The 24082-nt window shown below is 40.3% G+C and overlaps 2 long non-coding RNA genes across 2 annotated transcripts in view; one reads left to right on the forward strand and one right to left on the reverse strand.

Annotated features, from left to right (window-relative positions):
* Window positions 1-24082, forward strand: part of LOC109498177 — a 227989-nt gene that overhangs the window by 21550 nt on the left and 182357 nt on the right. The window lies entirely within an intron of this gene.
* LOC109498176 overlaps window positions 12456-24082 on the reverse strand; it is a 60039-nt gene continuing 48412 nt past the window's right edge. Inside the window, exon 7 of the long non-coding RNA XR_002741136.2 lies at window positions 12456-12800. This is a non-coding gene — a long non-coding RNA (uncharacterized LOC109498176). The remainder of the gene's footprint in view (window positions 12801-24082) is intronic.

The raw sequence follows: 24082 nt of genomic DNA on the forward strand, positions 1-24082 counted from the left end.
GGAATCACGGTTTTTGCTTTATTTAGTTTCTTCCGGCATATTATGTGATGACCTGTTTTCTGTTTTCTTCAGCTATAAGATGTTCTCCTTTGCGCATTGGGATTACAGATCTTAGAGCTGGAAGGGACTTCATGAAAGTCTTCTCTTTCACTGTCCTCTTTTCTGAAGTTCATAGGAATGAAACTGCCTCAGTCACAGAGCCTAGAATTAGTTAAATAGGGTACTTTCTTACTCCATACTGCGTTTCCTATTATGCCCACATCAATGCAATTACCTTGTTTAGATACAGGAAACCTGGAATTCAGTGAATTACACTCTTTGCAATTTGTCCTGATGTGTCAAGTGACATCAGGATTTTAAACAGCTAGTTCCTGGTTTCTAGGACCTTCAAACTGTTGCCTCTCTTTTTACACCCACCATCCTGTGCCTACATATTTCAGCCAGGAGGCCTGCATAACTTTGCTTTGTCCACCCCCTGCTGTGTCACTTGGAGATACTCTCTTCCTGGGCACATCTCTAGCAACACCTCTGCTTAAATGTTCCCAAGAATTTTGATGCCTTAATGTCCAGGAAGGCCCCTCAGTGTGGGGACCAGGAAAGCCTGCATCAGATGATACTTTCAAAATACTCTAGAGTCCCACGTGTATTCTCCAATGGGCTATATTTTTCGTACTTTGTCTTGGGGTGCTCCTTGTCCAATAGCCATTATCTCCTTTCAGTACTAATGAGTTTTGGTGTTCTGAGGCTCTCCCAGACACTCTGACCTCAGGAGTTTGGTTAGGCTCTTGGTAAAAGTTACACGTTCCCATTTTCTCTGTTTCCTTATCACTATTCACTCTGGGCTCTGGTGCCCTGAATGAGCCTAACCCATGGCTAATCTTCAACATTGTGGCTGTTGTGTGGTGTGGGTTCCCAGACTCGTCTATTGTGCTATCAAATAGGAGCTGCAAAAGTTCACACAATCACAGGATTGGAAGGGAGCCTAGTGGTCATCGAATGCCTGAGTCACCTCTACAAATTACAGCCAACTAATTATCTAGCCTGACGGGAAACTTATTACCTCCCAAGGCGGTTCATTCTAATTCGGACAGCTCCGGCTGGTGGGAAATTTTTTCTCATACCTACTCAGTGTTGATGGGTTTCCCGTATTGAGTAAAACAGAATTCTTATTAATTAGTGCCCCACCCCCTCAGAGTCTTTCCAGAGTTGACTTAACCCAATACCTTTGGGAGGAAAACTTATTTGCATTTACAGAACCTGGTGGATGCTGCTTGTGAAATTCAGAATGCAGCCTTACATCATCAACAGACCTGTAGTGGGCATTTAATATAAAACACTTGTTGAACTAAACTGAATTATTCTCTGAAGAAAGCAGTGATGGCTAGAAGGACGGTGCTTATAGCATGCGTCATTCTTTTGGCAGCTACTGCCTTGGGCTCTTAGTTACTTTACATGCACGAATCTTGCCTATACAGCTAGTTGTTAAACTCCTGGGGTACGGACCTGTGTATTATGTGTAGTCTCTAACAAGCTTTACTCATGACCTTGCACTCAGCTCGTGTTTTGCAAGAAAGTAAAAGTGCAAGAATTACTGTTTCTGTCACTGAATTGCTTTTCTTTCTTGTCCCACATGATGAGTGGTGGTGGTGGTGATGGTGTGTGTGTGTGTGTGTGTGTGTGTGTGTGTCTGTGTGTGTGTTGGTATGAGCCCAGGACCAATTTTGTCTTATTGAAGGTTTTAGAACTAATCTCCCAACAGAAACACATTTTCCTAGACTATCCTACAAAAACCTGTTCCCTTTCTGTCTCTGACAGTGCTGTGGCATTGGCAGAGCTACATTAGGGGTTAAATTGACACTTGGGTGTTGGCCTGGCAGCCTGACAATCACATACCAGGAACACCCTTCTCCACTCATCTGCCCGGTGCACATTTCCTCATTCTTTAGGCCTCATCAGGAATGTCTCTTTGTGGAACCTTGTTGATCTGCCCATGCAGAGGGATCGCCTTCTCTTTCTTGTCCTTGCTGTGCTGTGGACATTCCTCTATTTTTACACATGCTGAACTGCATATATATTATTTACTTCTACCACTGTCTCCTTTGTTATTTTGTGAACTTCTGGAAATGGGGGACTGAGTCTCATTTCTCTTTGTCTCCCTGTGCCAAGAGCAGTGACTAGTGCAAAGTAGGGAGATAATGAATATTTTTGAAGGAATGACTGTTAAAATAAGTGAATTGTCTATGAAGACTCGGGAAATGCATTCTCAAGTGCTAGAGAAACTATTTACAAACAAACTTTTGGAACATAGCATTTTTCAAGGTTGGGCATTGCTTTCCCTGTTTGTATACTCCCAGGGCTCTACCCATGATAGGCATGACTAAATAGCATCCTTTCAGTTAACTGTAGTGAGGGTCATTCAGTCTGGGGTAAGCCATGAGCTGCATCAGGAACCAAGAGAGGCAGGCCCTGATGACATGAACCACTATAGATGTCCTGAGGGAGTACAGGGTGGCAATAGAACATGGTGTCCCCTGGGTATGGCAGCCAAGAACATACAAGGCAAGCAGTTGACTTTATAGAGTTGACTGGAATCAGTGACAAATCCCAAAGGTGGTTAAATAAAGTGGTAGGAGTTGAGGAAGAAGTGAACCTCATTAGTGTTGAGTGGTAATTGGTCAGCCAGCATCAGAGAATCTGACAGCAGGTAAGAGGTGTTGTATACGAGGGGAATATTGGCAAGTGCCTGGCAGAGCTCTAAACCTAGGGGAACACTGGCATAAAGCCTTTTATCATTCATTCAGCAATATTTATTGAATTTTTCTGTCTTCCCAAATTAAATGTTGAAACCCATTCCCCATTGTGGCAGTATTTGGAGGTGGGAGTCCTTTGGGAGGTGCTTATGTCATGAAGGTGGAGTCCTCATGAATGGGATTTGCATCCTTCTGAGAGAGACCCCATGTGAAGACATAATGAAAAGACAGCTATGAACCAGGAAGTACATTGTCACCAGACACTAAACCTGCCAGCACGTTGATCTTGAACTATGAAGAATTAATTTCTGTTGTTTATAAGCCACCTGGTCTAAAAGATTTTGTTATAGCAGCCTGAGTGGATTAAGACAAATGCCTCTTGAAAATACTTCCAAGAGGAGGTGAATTCCTGATCTGGTTGTCTTGGGAAAAGAAGGAAGATACCTAGTTACCAGCATCGGGGCACATGATCAGGGCTGGACTGAATACTGTGACATGTGTGAATTCCTTGTTATGGGGCCAGAGCTCCCTTAAACGCCTTCTGTTTTGATCAGAATGTATCCTGGAGACAGGATGGGGTAGAGAGGCCAGGGCCAAGTATGCCCAGCTGTGGCAAGAAGAAGGTCTGGGGGCTGGGTACCAAGGAGGGCCTGACAAATGTCTCTTGACTGAGAGAACTGCGTCTAGCCTATAACTGTCTATTAAACCATCATATATAATTCTTTGACCACACCAAATGTTGGCATTACATAGCAGAGAGCAAGAAACACTGATTTTAAGATCATCTTGCACTTGAAAAATACTCCATACTTACCAAAATACTTTCACATTTCACTATTTCATGAGACTCCAAAATTCTTTGATATAGACTGGGATGGTGTTATACCCATTTTCTTGGATGGATATGTTAAGGTACTAACAGTTTAAATGAACTGCCTTACTCCTGTTTAACTAATGGCCAGGGCAGAACTAGAACTATGAACCCCTTATTGCTCTTTTTCTTATGCCACTGCTTTGCTCAAGTGATGCTGTGATATCTCTTAAAGGATCAAGTTCACTGAGAATTCAGTCCTGGTTTAATTGACTTCTAGGACAAGAGGGTACTCTCAGCAATAACTGTGAACCCAAGTATTGTTTAAGATACCTGCTTAAGAAATATGCTTCAATTCTGATTAAGTAGGTTATTATCTATTTAAAGGCGGTCTATTTAAATGTAGTACAAATTAGGCACTACTGAAGATTTTAAAATGCCAGTTTGTAGTAACATGTTCCCATTTTTTTTGTGTGTGTGATTTCACCAAGCTGCTGAATTACTGAGTACTTATGATGTTTTAAGCACTGTTCAAGCTTTGAGAACATGGCAATAGACAAAAGAGACAAAATTTCCTTTGTCATAGGGCTTTTGCTCCAGTTGGGGAGAGGGCGTTGGAAGAGGAGACTTACAGAAACCAAGTAAAATAAAAAGTATGACAGATGTTGATAAATGTCATAGAGAAAAATACAGCAGGGAATGGGGATAGAATATGTGGGAATTGGGAGGGACTGCAATTTAAAATAGGATGCTTAGGGAAAACCCCTCAAAAAACTTGAAGGAAATACCTACCTGTGTACCAATTCAAAGTAGTACACATCCTATGTAGTTATTATCAGTAATTATTAGTGAGTACACACATGCACACAAAAATGCACACACACACATTTAAAATGTAACCTAGCATTTACTTTTCAAATTAATTCTCAACTCTATTCATCTAAAAAATGAAATAAACTTGACTTTATGTTTGTGTAGAACTACAAGGATACAGAATTTAGCTATCACTAATCTCTGATTTTTGTTTGCAGACCTCCCACTGTTTAAAAGTGATAAAATTCCACAATAAATTTTGACTTGAAAGATTTCAGGATATCACAAAAATGAGAATGACGAATGATGGCTGTGAGATGGGGTAAATACTTGGCAAATCCTGTAAAGCACTTAGGGCAAGCTTTATTAAGTGTAGAGGAATCAAATGGTCATTATTGTTTTTTTTTTATCTGGGGTCAAGCATAATTAAAATAAAACCTCTTCTGTGGGTTTCCAAATTAGCCTAACGATTTATTGGTCTCCAAAGATCTTTGTAGACGGTCATCTTGGCACAGAGTTCTAAAAGAGGGCTCTCTAGATCTGGAAAGAAGTTGGAAAATAATTTGTTTAAAAACAAAACAAAAAAGTCCCAAGAAACACCGTGAAAGAATGTTTTGTGATATATTGAGGATTTGGTTGAAAGTTGCTATCAGTGATCTATGGCAGGCTGGGCCCTTGAAATAACGTTTGTCCTTGGGTTAGAACTGCAAAAATCAAGGAGGAAATGTTGTAGCTGCCCTCTTGTGGCCAAATTGAAGTTTTTGCTCCTCTGTCTCAATACATGAGGGACAGGAAACAACAATATCTGCCCCACCCCCAGCCCCTGAGCTATTCATGAAGTAATGTAAGAATACTAAAACATTTAAGGTTTTCAGGTGGACTCAACAGATCTTTCCCCCAAAGTAAGACCCTGCAAGCCAGTCAAACACCTGTTTTTCAGTTGAGCAAAACCCCTGGCTATTGGTACATTATATTAAAATTGTGGCCCATTCCACCACGGCTTAAGGGGAAGCCATGTGCGATTTCTGGGAGGGTATTAAAGATGAAATCCTCAAGTCTACAAGTATTTTTTTGGGAAGTGAAGAGGCAGGTATAGGAAATAACAAGATGGGCTTTGGCACCTCTCAGCTGGATAATAAAGGCTAAGTCACTTAACCTGAGAGCTTAGACCTCACTTTCCTCTTATGTTAAAGAAAAGAGTTCAAAGGCAGGTTCCAATATCCCAATAGCTCTAAAACTCTATAAATCTGTGAGTTAATGAACAGAGCAAACTACTGTTCGGTCTCTGGGGTTTCTTTCAGGTCAGGTGGCTTTATGGTTAGTGAACTGAAGAGCCATGGAAAACTGTATGATGAAACCTTTGAAAATTGCAGGGCTGCAGAGAATTTTTCAGGTTATTAATGTAAGCACTGAATTTATTAAGTATCTTCTATGTGCTCTGCATTATTTTAGATGCAGGTAATACAACAGTGATGGAAGAAAAGGAGAATCCTTATCTTCAAGGAGCTTACAGTTGGAAAAATAAATTCAATCATTTTTTGTGTAGCTTTACATAGTTTGCTTTTTTGTTCATATGTTTCTGAAAATAGTAAGAGAATTTACCTTAAACTTTACAGGCCTCCAAAGATCTTCTAAGTGAGATTAGCTCAAAGTTTAAAAAAACTCCCAGTAAACTTGGGCAAGAAGTGGTTCTGGAATCGAAACTTTGAGGTAAGGGGAAGTGTGTCTTTTGATGAAACTTGTAGTGGAAGAGATGCCTGGTTATGCTTTGGTCAATTGGAAAACTGTTCTTCCATGGACCACTTTTTTTTAACATAAAAGAAATTTCTAGTGGGTCCCATATTATTTTGGAAAACGTCTTTCTGCGTCCTATTTTCACATTTATGCCATGCTGTGGAATGGTTTAATTAAAAAACAATGTTGTATTTTAAATGACTCAAAATTTTATTTAAAATTTTTATTTTACCAGGATATTTTTATTTTCCTTGTTTTTTTTTCCTCCTCAAGTCTTTGTGCATGCTCTCATGTTTACAGAAACAATAATAAATTTTGTAATATTAATTGAGAAATCTTGAGTTATACATTACTAGGATGAAAGTTGACTTATGTTATTAGTGTATTAGGATATACACATATGTGGTATGACCAGGTTACAGGGTCCTGATAGAAATTATTATTTCAGATTACAAGAAATTCTGGGAGGACCTCTTGATGACAGAGATTTTTTTCCTGTTGCCTTGGTATTTTTGGAATATCTTACACATCATCTACTATATGTGTCTTTGTTGTAAGTTAGAGTCTAGTTAGATAGAACATTTGAACTCTATTCAACTTGGCAGTGTAAAGAGCCTGGAGTCCAATGATTTGTCTTTAGGGCGGTGTTTGGGGAATAACAAAATATTTCAGAATCATTAAGGGTATCAAGAGGGAATTTGGGAGTGGTTGAAATGCTTTGTGTACTTCTAAGAAAGCAGGATGGGAGAGATTAGAGGAAGAAAATGGTTTTTAAAAATTTCACTTAGTGATTTGTAAATAATAAGCCTTACTGCAGGTTCATAATAAAATGATTATAAACTGGTAAAAAAAATGAGGTTTATTTTGATCTCAGTTTAATAAAACTGAGAAGGTAAAACAAAAAAAATTCAGATGTTACAAAGCCAGGGTTATTGATGAGTAATATTAGAACTCCCTCTTGGGCAAAGATAGATTTGTTAGGAAGATATCACACAGGGCGTGTGATATCATTTTGGTACAAATGGTGATACCATAGATCACTTCTTTAAACATGATTTTTAGGTTGATAGACTCTGAGAAAGGTAGTATTAAGTCTTAGAAAGAACATAGACTCAGCTCAGAATATGCTGGGTCAGCTGGCTGTATGGTCTTGGATAGCTCTTTAGTCTCAGTTTCTTTCCTTGTAAATTGAAGTGATTCCTTTTCTCTCATAGGCTTATGCAGAGAAGGTTCCATGCCTTTTCCTACCCACATTTTCCAGGTTTCTAGGAGAGTTTTGCTATATATCTGTCTGATCTCCAAGATCGTGCCAATCACCAAGGCCCAAAGAGCTAAAAGAAGAAAATGATTTAGAAGTTATCGTTTGAATTAAGTAGTACATGACAATTTAAGCTACCTTGTCCAGATATGCCAAACAAAGAAGGGTGTTTTTAACATTGAAGGCAAATGGTTCTTAGCCCTATGGCCTAAAAGAAAACCTGCATTTTTTGCTTTTGGTTTAGGTGTGGAAATGTGTACAGTCTTGCACATATGGCTCAAAGGCTAATCCAAACTTAATAAGTGGTTGTGATTTGAACCTGATTGTTGATTGCTTTTTACTCAGACTTCTTTTCTGCATTCATTTGTGCTTTCATGTCATTCAAATATTTTGACCATTGGGTGTACATTATTGAACATAGTTCTTGTATCTTTATGGACAAGAGTATGTTTAGTGCATTGCCTAATTCTGGATCACAAGCTCAAATGCATGTGCAGGTCAGAAGTGAAGCTGGGCCTACCTAATAAAACTGTGAACACCGGTAACTGTGCTGAACTAGAGAACATGTGTTTAGTCCAGAGAGTAGTCACCAGTCAGTGGCTTATTGCCACAAGGATGGCTGCATATTGCCAGATCTTCCAACTTTTTTTGTGAGAAGTCAGAAATATAGGCTCTAATGTGGACTCTCTTGATTTTTTTTTTAATTTTTTTTTCAACGTTTATTTATTTTTGGGACAGAGAGAGACAGAGCATGAACGGGGGAGGGGCAGAGAGAGAGGGAGACACAGACTCGGAAACAGGCTCCAGGCTCTGAGCCATCAGCCCAGAGCCCGATGCGGGGCTCGAACTCACGGACGGCGAGATCGTGACCTGGCTGAAGTCGGACGCTTAACCGACTGCGCCACCCAGGCGCCCCTGGACTCTCTTGATTTTTAAAACACTGCCAAACAAGTAGAGCCCATTATCTGAGGACTGCTGGTTTGTGTACTCAGATTCCAGCTGCAGTTAGCTTTTTTTTCATGATCTGCCTCCTGATAGCATGATGGTTAAGAGCTAGATAACTTGGGTATGAATCACAGTGTGTGTGACCTTGGCAAGTTACTTGGCATCTCTGTGCCTTGGTTTCCTCACTTATGAAGTGGAGATGATAATAATAGTGCTTATCTCATAGCATTTTGGGGGGAAGTTAAAATATGTAAGGAGTTTAGAATGGTGCCTGGGACGTAGCAGGTGATATAGAAGTGTTTGATATTATTAAAGCCTCTTTCATGTCCTCTCATTAAAGAGGCCACACCCCTCTTCCTGTGAGGTCTGGGAAGAAGGGAGGAAAAAGAAAAGGGAAACAAACCTTTATTGTGTGCTAGGAATTATGCCAGGTGCTTTGTATGACATTTTCTCACTTAATCCTCATGCAGACTCTTGAGGCTAGTTTCATTCCCATTTTATAGTACAGAGAACTGAGACGCTGTGAGACTCAGTAGCTTGTCCAAGGCAGAGTTGGGATTTGGAGTTAAATGGGTCTGATTCCCAAACTCATCATTTTACACCAGAAATCTTACCATTCTTGACCCAGGAGATTTGTGAATTTGATGCCTGACAGGACCTTCTTCATACAGGGTTTTAAGAGAAATTGCCCTGTAAATGAATCTATTTGGGTTCAGATAAACTAGGGAGAGCTTTGTTACCCATAAACCCACTTACCTCTACCCAGGCAAGCATCAGCTCATTAAGGGCAAGGAATAGGTCTTGGCTCTTTCTGGAGCTCCCAGCACATTGAATGAGCTCAAATGCTTACAAAGGAGCAAAAGAGGGGCTCAAAATAGGAGGCACTCAACCTACACAATTTGGGAAGTCTGGACATAGCCTGCAGTGACAATTGAGTAATTAATTACTGCACTAAAAGCCTCCCCTGGTTGTTATAGAACCTTTACCTCTCTTTCCAGAGGGTTCCTTCTGGTGTCAGTGAATAGAATCAGAGTGGATGGGCAGAGTGAAGGTATGCGTGAACGGAAGGAAGAAGGGGGGAAGAAGTATGAAAGTGGGAAATCTGTCTGTTTAGATAAAGGGAGCAGGGGTGTGAAAGGCAAAAGCCATCAAGCAAACTTCCTGTCAGCTGCACACGATGATCTTAGGCTCAGATGAACTTCCCAAACCAGGACAGAATAAAAAATCACACACAACAATTTCTTTGGAAAGCCCTTTTCACCTCCACATGCTCTGCAGAAAACAGCTTTTGTTTTTGGTAGATGGAATAAAAGAGTATGGGAAGTTTACTTAAAAGAATATCTGCTATTATAAATCACACAGTCTTTCCCAATTAGGGCTTAAGTCACATCCATTTACAACTCTGAAGCAGAAAAACACGGACGTCTTTCTACTGGCTGGTGATATGTTTTTAAAGGATTTCAATTCCTCTTCCATATGAGAAGTTTGAACGTCCACAGATCATGCTAATCCTCGCCTCATTGACTCAAATGTGTTAGGAGTCAGTGAAGTTATGAAAACCACAAACTAAATGATTACTAGGTTTATTTTCAAGAATCAAGTGGAAAACAGGGGCGCCTGAGTGGCTTAGTCAGTTAAGCGTCTGACTTCAGCTCAGGTCATGATCTCATGGTTTGTGGGTTCGAGCCCTGTGTGGGGCTCTGTGCTGACAGCTCAGAGCCTGGAGCCTGCTTTGGATTCTGTGTCTCTCTCTCCCTCTGCTCCTCCCCACTCATGCTCTGTCTCTCTCTCTCTCAAAAATAAACATTAAAAAAAAATTAAAAAAAAAGAATCAAGTGGAAAACAAACAGGCCAATAGAATTATAGTTCCCAGTCTGTCCCTTTAGCACTTTGGTCTCTCACTAGAGCGAGGGGACTGTCAGATCTGCTGCAGCATCACACTGCTGCTCTTCTTCACTCTATCCAGATGGAGTGCCAACGCTATGAAGGCTGCACCGTCCCACCCCAGGCGTCAGGCAGCCTCACAGATGGGCCTTTGGAACGAATCCAGATGCAGAGCAACACTGAGCCCATCCATCCAGAGTCAAGCATCCGTGTCTGAACGAATGTCCAGCAAATGTTCTTTAATAGGCTTAATCTGGCAAGTTACTAAACCTATCTATATCTCAATTCCCTCATCTGTGAAATGGGAATAATCCTAGAACTGACCTCACATGTTTGTGATGATTAAAGGAGCTTTACTACATGTAAAACACAGCAGGACTAGCAATGCTCATTAATATTTTTAATCAAATGCTTTAGAGGTGATATTGATCACATGTGTAGGTGATCATAATTGCATTGGCAATAACCTCTATCAAAATGCTTTGGCCTTTCAAATGATTTTAAAAGGCCTTGACATGAGATCAAGCTCCTTTATTCACCTCTCTCTGACAACTAGCCATTTCCATTATAGTCAGACTTCTATCTCTTTCTGTAAACTATCCAGACTTTCAATATGGTCTTGTTCCTCAGAAGGAAAAATGGTGTAACTATACAGCAACTTCATGGAGATGAAGCAGTGGTTGATCAGATGAATTAAGCATGATTAAAAAAAAATAAATCAAAGGGGTATGAGCTTCACTTTTTAAAAAAAGAAACTTTGTTCTGTACTGTTTCCTATACTAGCTTATTTCTCATTTTCACTAAATGAGAGACAAAATTGTCAGGCCCAAATTAAAATTTCACAAAGCTTGGTTTCCTAGTTTATATCACAAGGTGTTTTTTTTTTTTTATCAGTGGAATGCATCATTGTCAATTCTCAGGGACTGTCCTTCCGACATTTCCCTATATCATATTACTGTAGGTAGGAGAGCTGATTAGCATTATAGTGGCAAAGCAGAATTCAGAATTATGCTCTGCAGTCACACTTCATTTAAAATGTTCAGTCTTCAAGATCTTCCTTTGATAAGGTTGAGATGGGGCAGTATCATTTAGAAAAAGGCTTTGACACCAAGTAGACCTGTATTTGAATCTCAGATATACCAGTTATTATTGAGTTTTGAATATATTAATTATTCTAATAAATTTATGGAACAAATTGATCTCAAACCTTAACATGACCCAGAATCACCTAGAAGGCACGTTGAAACACAAATTATAGACACCATTCCAAGAGTTTCTGATTCAGTAGGTTTGTTGTTTGGCCCAAGAAGTTGCATTTCTATTTTGTTTCCATGTAAATATGGCAATGATGCTGGTCTGAGGACCATACTTTTAGAAGCACCAGGATACATTATGTGCAATAAATTAGGTTCAGATGGTTCCTGAGTTAGGCCAGAGTTTCCATATTTGTAAATGGGAAGAATACTGACTTGCAAGATTTTCTGTGAAGATTAGAGATATTGTATAAATTCACCCAGACCTTAATGGACGGTCAATAAATAGTAGATATTATTCTCCAGAATCAGACAGCCCTGGATTCAAGCTCAAGTGCTGATTGTTGACTGAATGATCCTTTATAAACTCCATAACCTCTCAAAACATCATTCATTTGTAATGTGGATGCTATGGTCTTACTTGTATCCCCCCCCCCCCCCAATTCATATGTTGAAGTCTTAACTCCAATGTGACGGTATTTGGAGTTGGGGTTAGGGGGAGATAATTAGGCTTTGGTGAAGTCATGAGGGTGGCACCTCATGCTGGGATTAGTCTTCTTATAAGAAGAGCCCAGAGAGCTCACATCCTCTCTTTCTCCACCACGTGAGGACATAGCAAGAAGGTGGTCATCTGCGAACCAGGAAGAGAGCCCTCATCAGTCTAAATGGCTGGCACCTTGATCTCATTCTTCTCCAGAACTTTGAGAAATTCCTGTTTTCAAGCCATTTTATGTATTTTGTTATGGCAGCCTAAGCTAATGCATATAATCCCTACCCTGTAAATTAGGGATGTATAGATGTGTGTGTGTGTGTGTGTGTGTGTGTGTATATACACATAATGCTATGTGTACAGCACTTGGAACAGTGCTGGCTGGCTATCTGTAATAGGAGGAAGCTAATGTGTATTAATGGTACTATTTAATAATTGCACTCATCATTGTGCCCTGGCTTCCAATTCCTTTGCAGGATTTCTCCTCATGTTAACTTTGCTAAGAACTCCTCAAATCTGATGGTAAAATTGTTGTAGAGTGAGAATTGTTGAGGGCTAATTTACATCATTGCCTTTCAACTTGGTTGCTACAGATCAATTTCTGTCCCACATCTCATCTTTGGACCAGCACATATTTATATAAGAACAATACTATCAACCTTCTTTCTGGGTTCGGCCTATCCAAGAGAATAAGTCCTCTCACGTGGCTCATTTTCTGGTGACGTTCCTTTTGTCAGAGCACAGTTGTCTCCTGGGTGGTATCTTGCACATGTGTTTTCCATTAAAGTAGCAACTAAAGAGTGGCAGCTGTGAATCTTTTCTGGCTGGAGCTCATGTTCCGTTTTCTTCTTTTGCAATTAGCCTAGGGTGGAAGTTTTTGAAGGAAGGGAGGGGGAGGTTTATTTGTGAATTGAAAATTGGACTTCATACATATGACATTGGGTTAAATTGCTCAAACTTAGCTATGATGAAAACTTTCCCTCAGTTCTTCCTCTCTCATTAAAATTTCCTCGTTTAAAAGTAGATTCCTCAGGCTTTACATTGCTACAACTTTCAAGCATCTAATTTTGTTTAAAACATCATGTTAAAGTATTAAAAGCTTGATTGATGCCTTAAAAGTGAAAAGAAAGAAAACGAAGTCAAATGCTTCTGATTATTTTAGGGACAATATTTCATCATGGTGAGTAACATTGTTGTAATCACCTAGATGTGAATGAGCAAGCTATCAGGGGGTCGCTTTTAACTGGTTTCAGTAGTTTACTTGTGAAAAAGATATTGTGTGCGGCCACTCTGGAAAAGGTTGGGGAGTTTCTCATGAAGTCAAACATACATGTACCATGTGACCCAGTAATTCCACTCCTAGGTATTTACCCAAGAGAAGTGAAAGCTTATGTTCACAACAAACCTTGTACACAGATTTTTATAGCAGTTCAATTAATAATTGTCCCCAAACTGAGAAAAACTCAAGTATCCTTCAGTGGGTGAATGCATAAAGAAACTGTGATACATGCATACAGTGGAATACTACTCAGCAGCAAAAAGGAGCAAATTATTAAGAGAGGCAACAATTTGGATGAATCTCGACGGCGTTTATTTTTTTTTTTTTCAACGTTTATTTATTTTTGGGACAGAGAGAGACAGAGCATGAACGGGGGAGGGGCAGAGAGAGAGGGAGACACAGAATCGGAAACAGGCTCCAGGCTCCGAGCCATCAGCCCAGAGCCTGACGTGGGGCTCGAACTCACGGACCGCGAGATCGTGACCTGGCTGAAGTCGGACGCTTAACCGACTGCGCCACCCAGGCGCCCCTCGACGGCGTTTAGATGAGTGAAAAGTTTCATTTAGATGAGAACAAAGGTTATATGACATTTTTGAAGAGATAAAACCATAGTGACAGAGAACAGACCAGTGGTTTGCCAGTGGTTAAAGGTACTAGTTTATAAATTAGTGGCACCAGAGAATTAAGGGGGTGATAGAATTGTTCTGAACCCGGAAGAGCAATGGTGGTTCTATGTCTCTATACATGTACTAAAATTCATAAAACTATACATCAAAACACGTCAATTTTACTAAGCTAATTAAAAAGAAAAAAGATTGGGTGCCTGTGTGGCTCAGTTGGTTAAGCGTCTGACTTGGGCTCAGGTCATGATCTCATGGTTCATGAGTTTAAGCCTTGTGTCAGGCTCCATGCTGAAAGCTCGGAGCTTGGAGCCTGGTTTCGATTCTGTGTTTCTCTCTCTCTCTGCACCTCTCCCACTCATGCGCTGTCTCTCTCTCTGTCTCTCTCAAAAATAAAAAATAAACATTAAAAAAGAAAAAAAGATTGGTGAGGGGGGGGAAAGACATTATGTCTTTTTCAGGAATACAAAAGACTGTCCCAGTGTGCTATGCAGTGAGGTATTTAAGTGTGTATTGATTTGAATCTGTTATGGAATTACTGTACAGGTAAGAAATGTCACAAAGAGATTTATTTTTTATTACTACCCATAATGAAGGGAAGAAAAAAGGATAGGTTCAATTTTACCCATAGTTTCACGTAAAACAACGGAAAATCATAAGACAATACAATGAGTTAACAATACTCATAGGTTGCTTTTTGAAATCTCCAATCCTCACCAATTATTAACTTTCTGATCTTCATTGCATTTTCAGCATGAATTGCATCTGGATTCTGAGATGCTCGAGATGGGAAGTAGTTGGGTCAAAAGTGGGAGTTCACTTTCCTTTATACTGTACATCAGCTCTTCATAGCCTACCATCTGAAACTCATTTGTTTTGTGTGATTTATTCCATAAAGTTGCTGGAATAAACAAGGCATGCACAGCTCCTCAGATGTGTATTCAACAGGGACTTGCTTGCTGTGTATGATTTTTAGCTTTCTCAGAGCTTTCGGAAATACCATCCAGCACATGGGATGTCATGTGGGTTCTCAGAGGGCCTATGATTTATTAAACTAGGGTACTTGTGTGTGTGTGTGTGTGTGTGTGTGTGTGTGTGTGTGTGTTTAAAATCTGTGATTGATATGATATGGGCCATGGTCTCCATTCCCAAATTGTTCGTAAGTCCAGTTCAGTGAATTAATAATGGGGAACAGACTCGTCCACTCTATGTCTCTGGTCCAAATAAGCACAACAGGATTGGGATTGTTTAGTTAAACAGATGAGAAATTACAGCATTGTGGTCTGTCACTTGCCTCCTAAGGAAATGAAAGGTTACCTCAGATGGTACATTTTCCATGGTGGCATTTGGTTGCTGGGTGTGCCTGACTTTACTTCTGTGATACGGACACAAAAGTTTCTCAAACCCTTCCACCTCCCATTCTTACTGCCAGTAGCTTTTCTAAGTGATGGCATGATAGAGAGGAATAAATCACAGTCCTCATGGACCTCACAAATTTCTTCACAGTCCTTGTAATGTAAGCAAGTCCTTATCACACTACACATTCCAAACTGCATTTTGCCTCTTTTAAAGAAAGACTATAACAGGACAAATATGGGTCACATCTAGTGCTCTTTTCTCCCTAAATCCATATTTTTTGTCCTCATAATAAATCCAAGCATTACTTAAATATTTCCCTTCTGAATCCATATGCCATCATTGTCACTTTAAGATAGAGAGTATGAATAGTATGAATAATCACAGAATATCTTAGAATGCTCTTGTCAGTCCTAGAACTATACTTTTGAGTTTCTCCATGTAGTGAAAAGACTCCTCTAGAAATCTTCTGGCATGAGGTTCTCTCTTGCTTTATGATCTTAGAGGTCATCAGTCTTTATGTTATGCAAAAGTATTTTGGGGGCATCTTTTAAAAAATTTTTTAAATGTTTATTTATTATTGAGAGAGAGACACAGAGCGTGAGTAGGGGAGGGGCAGAGAAGGGGGGAGACACATAATCCGAAGCAGGCTCCAGGCTTTGAGCTGTCAGCACAGAGCCCGATGTGGGGCTTGAACTCACAAACCACGAGATCATGACCTGAGCCGAAGTTAGGTGCTCAACCAACTGAGCCACCAAGGCACCCCTGGAGCATCTTTTATACACCAGGCACTGTTCTAGCTATTGAATAAATAAGACAAAGTCATAGGCTTGTTGGAGTGAGGAAGAAATAGAGTCGACAAGGAGATAAAAATAATTTCAGAGTGTGTGAAATGCTAGGAAGGAAATAAGACATACCTAAGAGTGAGTGTGATTATAAGGGTGGGGAGAATGCATTACTTTAGAAAACAGGTGGTCACGGATGACCTCTTTGAAGAGGTCACATCTGAGCTGAGTTTGGAAATAAGAAGCCAGCTGAGTAAAGACTGAAGGAATAACATTCTAGAGCAGGTTGTTTAATCCATTAGGCACTATTCTCTTCATGTTTGAGATAGGGGGATGGGAATTGCCTCTCTTACATTTTACTTAATATTCCACCTAAGGAATTACTTCCTCTCCTTAAAGCCTTGGGATGGGTGTTTTTGGAGATCCTAGTATCCAAGAGAATATCCACTTCCACCAGGGCACCGAAGTCAGAATTCTGTGAAATAGGAGGTTGCTGTAGTTCCTGCTTCTGTAGCTGGTCACAGGCCTATGTTGATAATCATAACATCAATTGTATTGTATTCCTTACCCTCTGCCAGAACTTTGGCTCATCAGGAATTTTTACCTGGTGGAGCAAATCAAATGTTTGCACCTAGAGAATAAAAGTCCCTGGTGGTCTTGTCTTTATTGGGTCACCACTATTTCCACTGACCAGTATTTCTGTGTTTGGGAGTACTATGGTGTATTCCAATGAATCCCTGGGTTCTAGACATAACCTTTCTTGCCCCTACTGTGTAGCAGCAACCCAATTTTCCCTTGGTAATTGAGGCCAATCACTTTGGACAGTACAAAGAAGTGCCTGTTGGTGTAGTGGTTTAAAAAGCTCACAGGAGTCTCAGTTAATAGAACTGTGTTTGAACATTAATTGTTTCTCTTCCTTCCCATCTTCTGCCACATTTGAAGAACGCTGGTGATGACTAACTTTACAATTTAGGTTCGAGGTAGGTGTAACTGAATTGACATCATACCCAGCGTCAATAAAATGGGTACAGGATCTTCTGTTTCAAGGTACATGCGTTTTTCATACAGATAAAGGACAGAAGAGAATGTTGAGGAAAAACAGTGATGAATTGTACTGGAAATTTTGCATTTACCTTTCCATATATACTTTCTACTCTTCTGTGTACCAGTAGGCTCACCTCTCAGACTATATAATCTGGGCTCTTTGCCTTTTGTCTTCCAGGTGAGTTTAACCAATGGGAAACACTAGATGGAGCTCAAAAGGCAAGAGGAGGAAAGAAGTTAGAATATTTTTTTCTGAACTCCCACACCCATCTAGGCTATGATTTCATAGAGACTTTTTCTCTCTGCCTTAAGACATATATATACTTGTCAGTGGCTCCTTTCTTAGGGCCAATTCTGGTGACCATTCTTTCTACTTTCATCCCTCCAAGACTAGTGGTATTGGATCTCTGCTACTGCCACAGTTAAAAGTCCTTGGGTCCTTCAAAGACTCTGAGTCCTTTAACCCTGCCTAGGCCTTTGTGAAGTTCCTTAAGTTACCTTTTAGAGTGTCTATCAGGTTTCTGCTGGAACCTGGACTCCTAAATACAGGGAACAAATTATCTGGCATAACCTGGGAAGGGTAGGTATTAATTAAAACATGCAAAGTAGGCAGCAGTAACCAGCATTTATTGTATTGCAGTTAATGTGAAGTTGAGGATTTTTGGCAGGGGAATCATGTCCCTTGTTTCTCCACTTCTCTTCAAAATATTTATTGTTCATATGTGTATGGAGGTTCTCTCAGTTGTGGTCAAGCCTCATCTCTAGGTAGCCAAGAGCAATGACATCATTACATATATTTGAATTATATTCTGTATTTTAAAAATTGAGGCATAACTGACATATTATTTTACATTAGTTTTAAGTATAAAACATAATGGTTCAATATTTATATATATTGCAAAATGATCACCACAGTAGGTCTAAGTCATGCCCCCTCCCTTTTTAAAAATATAATTTATTGTCAAATTGGCTTACATACAACACCCAGTGCTCATTCCAACAAGTGCCCTCCTCAATGCCCATCACCCACTTTCCCCTCTCCCCCAAACTTCATCAATCCTCATTTTGTTCTCTGTATTTAAGAGTCTCTTATGGTTTGCCTCCCTCCCTCTCTGTAACTATGTTTTTTCCCCTTCCCTTCCTCCATGGTCTTCTGTTAAGTTTCTCAAGACCCACCTATAAGTGAAAACATATGATATCTGTCTTTCTCTGACTGATTTCACTTAGCATAATACCCTCCAGTTCCATCCACATTGCTGCCAATGGCAAGATTTCATTCTTTCTCATTGCCAAGTAGTATTCCATTGTCCCCCCTCCCTTTTTTAATGATTATTCCGGCTATCTAGGGAGAAAATGGCTTTTAGAAATACACACACACATAATAGTAATAAAGTAATAAATGAATAATTATTATGTTAATAGCTAATATTTGAATGCTTATTTTATCCCAGACATTGTTTTAAGCACTTAAATGTATACTCTTCTCTCATCATCATAAGCTCCTCATGAGTTTATTATTTCCATTTTGGAGATGGGAAAACTGAGGCACGTGAAGTAAAGCCACTTTCTCAATAATACTCAGTAATTAGTGGAACATTCCGACTCTAGAGTCTTTACTCTTAACAATTAAGCAGTGTCTCCCCGGGAATGGAAAGGGGGACCTGGAGGAAGTTTTTACAGAAATACAGGAGACAGGGGAACTTGGACTATGATGGAAACAGTAGTAATGATGAAGGTTGTCAGATATGGTCTATAGTTGGGATGAGCTGGAGGGAATGATACAGAGAGGGGTCAAAGTGAATCCTAGCATCATGACTTGAGCAGTTAGATGCCAGTGCTTTTAGCTGAGATGGTGAAGATAGGCAAAATGCAAATTTATGAGTTCAAAAAAATAATTTATGTTCTGGTGTGTTAATGTTGTCCATCAAAATGGGGATGCCCACTACATTAGGGTTCTCCAGAAAAATGAAACCAAAAGTATCTATCTAATCTATCTATCTACCTACTGAGAAAGAGAGAGCTTTTTATAAGGAATTGGCTCACATAATTATGAAGACTGAGAAGTCCCTAGATCTATAGCTGGCAGGCTAGGGATCCAGAAGAACCAATGGTGGAAGTTCCAGCATGAGGGCAGAAGACTGATGTCCCAGCTCAAGGGAGTCAGGCAAGTGGAGCTCCCCCTTTCATGTGAGAAGTTCAGCCTCTTTTTTTCTATTCAGGCCTTCAATTTATTGGATGAGGGCTACCCTCTTTACAGAGGGCAATATACTTTACTCAGTCTTTTGATTCAAATGTTTATCTCATCCAAAAATATCCTCACAGACACACCTAGAATACTGTTTGACCAAATATGTAGATATTCTGTAGCCCAGTCAAGTTGACACATAAAACTATCACTGTCCACTCTTTGTCATCTTAGCCACCCAGCAGCATCTCCTTAATCCATACTTAATCTCCAAATAAATATAATAACAAGGTTATCATTCCACCTAACATGATAGGACTATCCTGCATATAACCCAAAATGCACAAATCCCTTCCCCAGAAGAAGGAGGTCTTCGAGTAAAGTCTACTCTTCTTGATATTCTATAACTTATGTACTATGATTTAAAATTAGCAATACTTATATGATAAGGGAACAAGAGAGAAAACAAAGATATTTGCTGTGTATGTGTGTGCACACATACACATACACATACACACACATACACAAACATACTCATTAAAAATAAAGAGAACCCCTCATGACAATTGCAGTGTTCATTCCTGTAACTAGTTATGTGGCTAAACTGGTATTTATAATTTCCTTTTTCTCCTATCCATTCTGTATTCTCTGCCTTCAGGAAGCACCTCAGCTGATCATGGTTCTTTACCTGGTGGGGTGATCCAAATCTTCACACCTAAAGGGTCTGAGCCATTGGTAGTCTTGCCTAGATTGCATTGTTGTAGTTTTCCGTTGACTTTAACCATGGGGCATGGCAATAGTAAAAGACACACTAAAGGATCTCCTGTTTTCCAGATATACTCTTCCTTTCCTTCACTGTGGAGTAGGAGCCCAATTTCTCCTTGGGAGTGAGGATCAATAACCCCAATCAGCCCAGTAACTCTCTTCTTTGCCTGTTGATTCAGTGGCATGAGATGTTCAAAGTGGTTGGGCAAGAGTCTTAACTTTCAGTTCAATGGAATCATTGTTGTGTCTCCTGGTGGAAGCATTCTTCCCTTTGGAACAAAGACCTCTAGCTTAAGGTCATGGGAACAGGAAACAAAAGTTGTGCTAGTGAGTTGCTAGGGGTAAAAGTGAGTGGTACCACTCCCATTCCCCCCCCACCCCCCCCTTGATTCCTGGACCTGCAAATCCTGGCTATGGGAGAAACAATACCATATATGGATGCTGATTTAGAGTATATACAGTCTTCTAGAGAACCTTACCCCAATCCTACAAGGTATTACCAGCTGATGTTGTAACTGAGTCTTCAAAAGGCCATTCCAACATTCTGTCAGGAAAGCTGTTTTGGGATGGTGGGAAACATAGTAAGACCACTTAATTCTATGAGAATGGGTCCATTGTTATACTTCTTTGTCTGTGCAATGAGTTCCTTGCTCAGAAAAAATGCTGGGTGGGGTAATATGATGGTGGATAAGGCATTCTATAAACCCATGCACATAGTAGTTTTGGCAGAAGCATTGCATGCAGGGAAGGCAAATATATATCCAGAGTAAATGTCCATTCTAGTGAGAACAAAATGCTGCTCCTTTCATGGTGGAAGTAATCCAATGTAATCAACCTGTCACCAGGTTCTGGCTGATCACCCTAGGCAATGGTGCCATCCTGGGAACTCAGTGGTGGTCTCTACTGCTGACAGATTGGGTACTCAGCAGTAGCCAGATTGGCCATGATGAATGGAAATCCATGTTGCTGAGCCCATGCAAACCCTGCATCCTTGCCACCATGGCTACTTTGTTTATTAGCCCATTGGAGGATAAAAAGAGTGGCTGGAGAAAGTGGTTGACTGTTATCCATGGAATGGGTATCTGATCCACTTGATTATTAAAATCCTCTTTTGTTGAGGTCACCCTTTGGTGCATATTCACATGTAACACAAATATCTTTGCGGTTGTTTTGCCCATTCAGAAAGGTCTATTCCCATACCTCCTCCCCAAATTTCCCTGCCACCAGTTTTCTAACCATGTTCCTTCCAAACCCTTGACCATCCAGCCAAAACATTGGCCACAACCAATGAATCAATGTATAATTATATTTCTAGCCACTTCTTCTTCCAAGCAAAGTGAGCAACCGGGTAAACTGCTTGAAGTTCTGCCCACTGGAGGATTTGCGTTCATTGCCATCCTTTGAGATATCTCAGAAAGAGGCTGTACTGCTGCAGCTGTACATTTTGGGTGATGTCTACCTATCATGCATAACAACCTGTAAACCGGGCCTGAGTCTTTTCTTCCTCTGTCAACTGGTCCTAGAGAACTCTCCATGAGGCCATAGGAGCAGGCTGGGAGAGAAAAGGCAGTGTAGCAGGAAGGGGGACCAAGGGCATTTGGGCCACTTCATATAACTTACTTGTGTCTTTAGAGCCTGCTTAGGCCACATCACATATATGCCTCTTCCATTTGATAATGGAATGCTACTGTGCATGCCCAACTTTATGGCATGCTAGATCAGATGACACTCACTTTTTGAGGGGCATCTCAGGTCACATGATAACTTAGTGGTCCATGGTAAAGCATTCAGTCTCCACTCAGGCCCAGTATCAGGCCAAGATCTGTTACTCAAAGGAGAATAGTTATTTGGTGAGGTTGGTAGGGTTTTGAACCAAAATCCTAAGGGTCTGCACTGTGACTCACCTATAGAGACATGCCAAAGGCTCTGAACAACATACTTATCTGACATTCCAAGCCCCATTGGATCTGTGGACCATATGGCCCAAGTGGAAGAGCCGCTTGCACAGCAGCCTTGTGCTATTGCAGAGTCTTATCTTGGTCTGGTCCCTGCTCAAAATGAACAGCGTTTTCAATTACTAGTAAATGGGCTTAAGTACCACATCCAAAAGAGGAAGATGTTGTCTCCAAAATCTAAAAAGGCTCACTGGCATTGTGCCTGTGCATTGTTGTAGGAGGGTCCAGATACAACTCACCCTTCACCTCAGAAGAGCTTTCTTGACATGTTCTATACTAGCAAATCCCTAGAAATTTCACTGCAGTAAAAGGCTCCTGAATTTTTTTCAAATTTATTTTCTACCTTCTGACAAGTAAATATCTTACCAATAAGTCTAGATTAATTGTTACTACTCATTTACTAGGGTCCATCAGCATAATGTCATCAATATAATGGACCAGTATGATATTTTTTGGAGGTAAAGGTGATCAAAATTTCTGTGAACTAAATTATGGCAGAAGGCTGGAGACTTGATATATCCCTGAGGTAGGATAGTGAAGGTGTATTGCCAGCTTTACCAGCTGAAAGAAAACTATTTCTGGTGGTCCCCATTGGCAGGTATGGAAAAAAAGCATTTGCCATATCAATAGCTATATACTAGGTACCAAGGGATGTGTTAATTTGTTCAAACAATGAAACCACATCTGGTACAGCACTTGATCAAGCTTGAAATAATCCAGTCATTCTTCTAGATCCATCTGTCTTTTGCAAAGGCCAAATTGGCAGAAAATGGAAATATGGTAGGAATCACCACTCTTGGCTTCTATCAGGTCCTTCATGAAGGCACTAATCTCTGCAGTTCCTCCAGGAGTGAAGCATTGCTTTGGGTTACTATTTTCCTAGGTATATACAGTTCTAGTGACTTCCACATACCCTTTCCCACAATAGTAGCCAATTATGACCAGGGAACTAATGTGAAAAATATGCCAGTTTCTGAGTATATCTGCTCCAATTCTGTATTCTGGAAAATGGGAAATAACCACAGGTTGGGTCTAGGTACACACTGGGCCCACTGTAAGACAGACCTGAGCTAAAGCTTCATTGAACACCTGACCTCCATAATTTGTGGAACACAGTAACATTTTGGTCCTTATGGAATTAGTGTAGAGCCAGTGTCCATAGTCCCCAAAGGTCTGATTATTTCCTTTCCCCAATTCATAGTTACCCTGGTAAAAGGCTGTAGGTCTCTTTGGGAATGACTGGGAAAAAGATAGTATAAATTTTGTTTTGTTTTTTGTTTTTAATTTTTTAAATGTTTATTTATATTTAAGAGAGAGTATGTGTGAGCAGGGGACGGGCAGAAAGAGATGGAGACAGAATCTGAAGCAGGCTCCAGGCTCTGAGCTGTCAGCACAGAGCCTCATGCAGGGCTTGAACTCAGTAGCCATGAGATCATGACCTGAGCTGAAGTTGGACACTTAACCAACTGAGCCACCTAGATGCTCCAACAATATAAGTTTTTAACTGTCCTGGGGTTCTGCCTCAAGGAGATTCAGTCTCCCATTCACTCCAGGAGTTCTGGGTATGTAAACTGGTTCAAGTCTGGGAATTGATGGAGAGTGGTGACTTTTTATGGTTCAGATTAGACTTTTGTTCACATGACCTAGAACTTTTCTGCTTAAACAGATAAATAAGAATTTGGTAGGCTTCCTATGTATTTTCCTTCTAGGAACACCATGAGTGACTAACCAGTGTTATAGTCCACCTGAGTTAGACTGTTCTGATTGCTGCTTTGAATCCACTGTCGCTTATGCAAACCATGCCCCCTTCACCTTTGCTGGTTGAGCACTGCGACCCCTTCAGGATCCAATTATTCCCCTCATATTTAGGTTCCCTAATTCAATGATGGCAGTTCCCACTATAAGATCTGACTTCTAGAAGAGCTTTTCAAGGATCTATGGTTCCCTCGTGAATTTGTATGTCACAGTTGCGGTCAAGGTATGTCTTCCTGGACCCTCCTAAGGTAGGTGAGCAAGTCTTAAATGACAAATCCATTCTAACATTCCAATCTCCCTAAGACTTTGGACACTTTCTTTACACTAAACCAAGGTAAATCTGGCATTTCTGACTCCCTCATTGTAGATCACCTTTTTTGGTCCATGTATCAGCCAACCA

This window comes from Felis catus, chromosome A3, assembly GCF_018350175.1.
Source record: "Felis catus isolate Fca126 chromosome A3, F.catus_Fca126_mat1.0, whole genome shotgun sequence".
NCBI lineage: Eukaryota > Metazoa > Chordata > Mammalia > Carnivora > Felidae > Felis > Felis catus.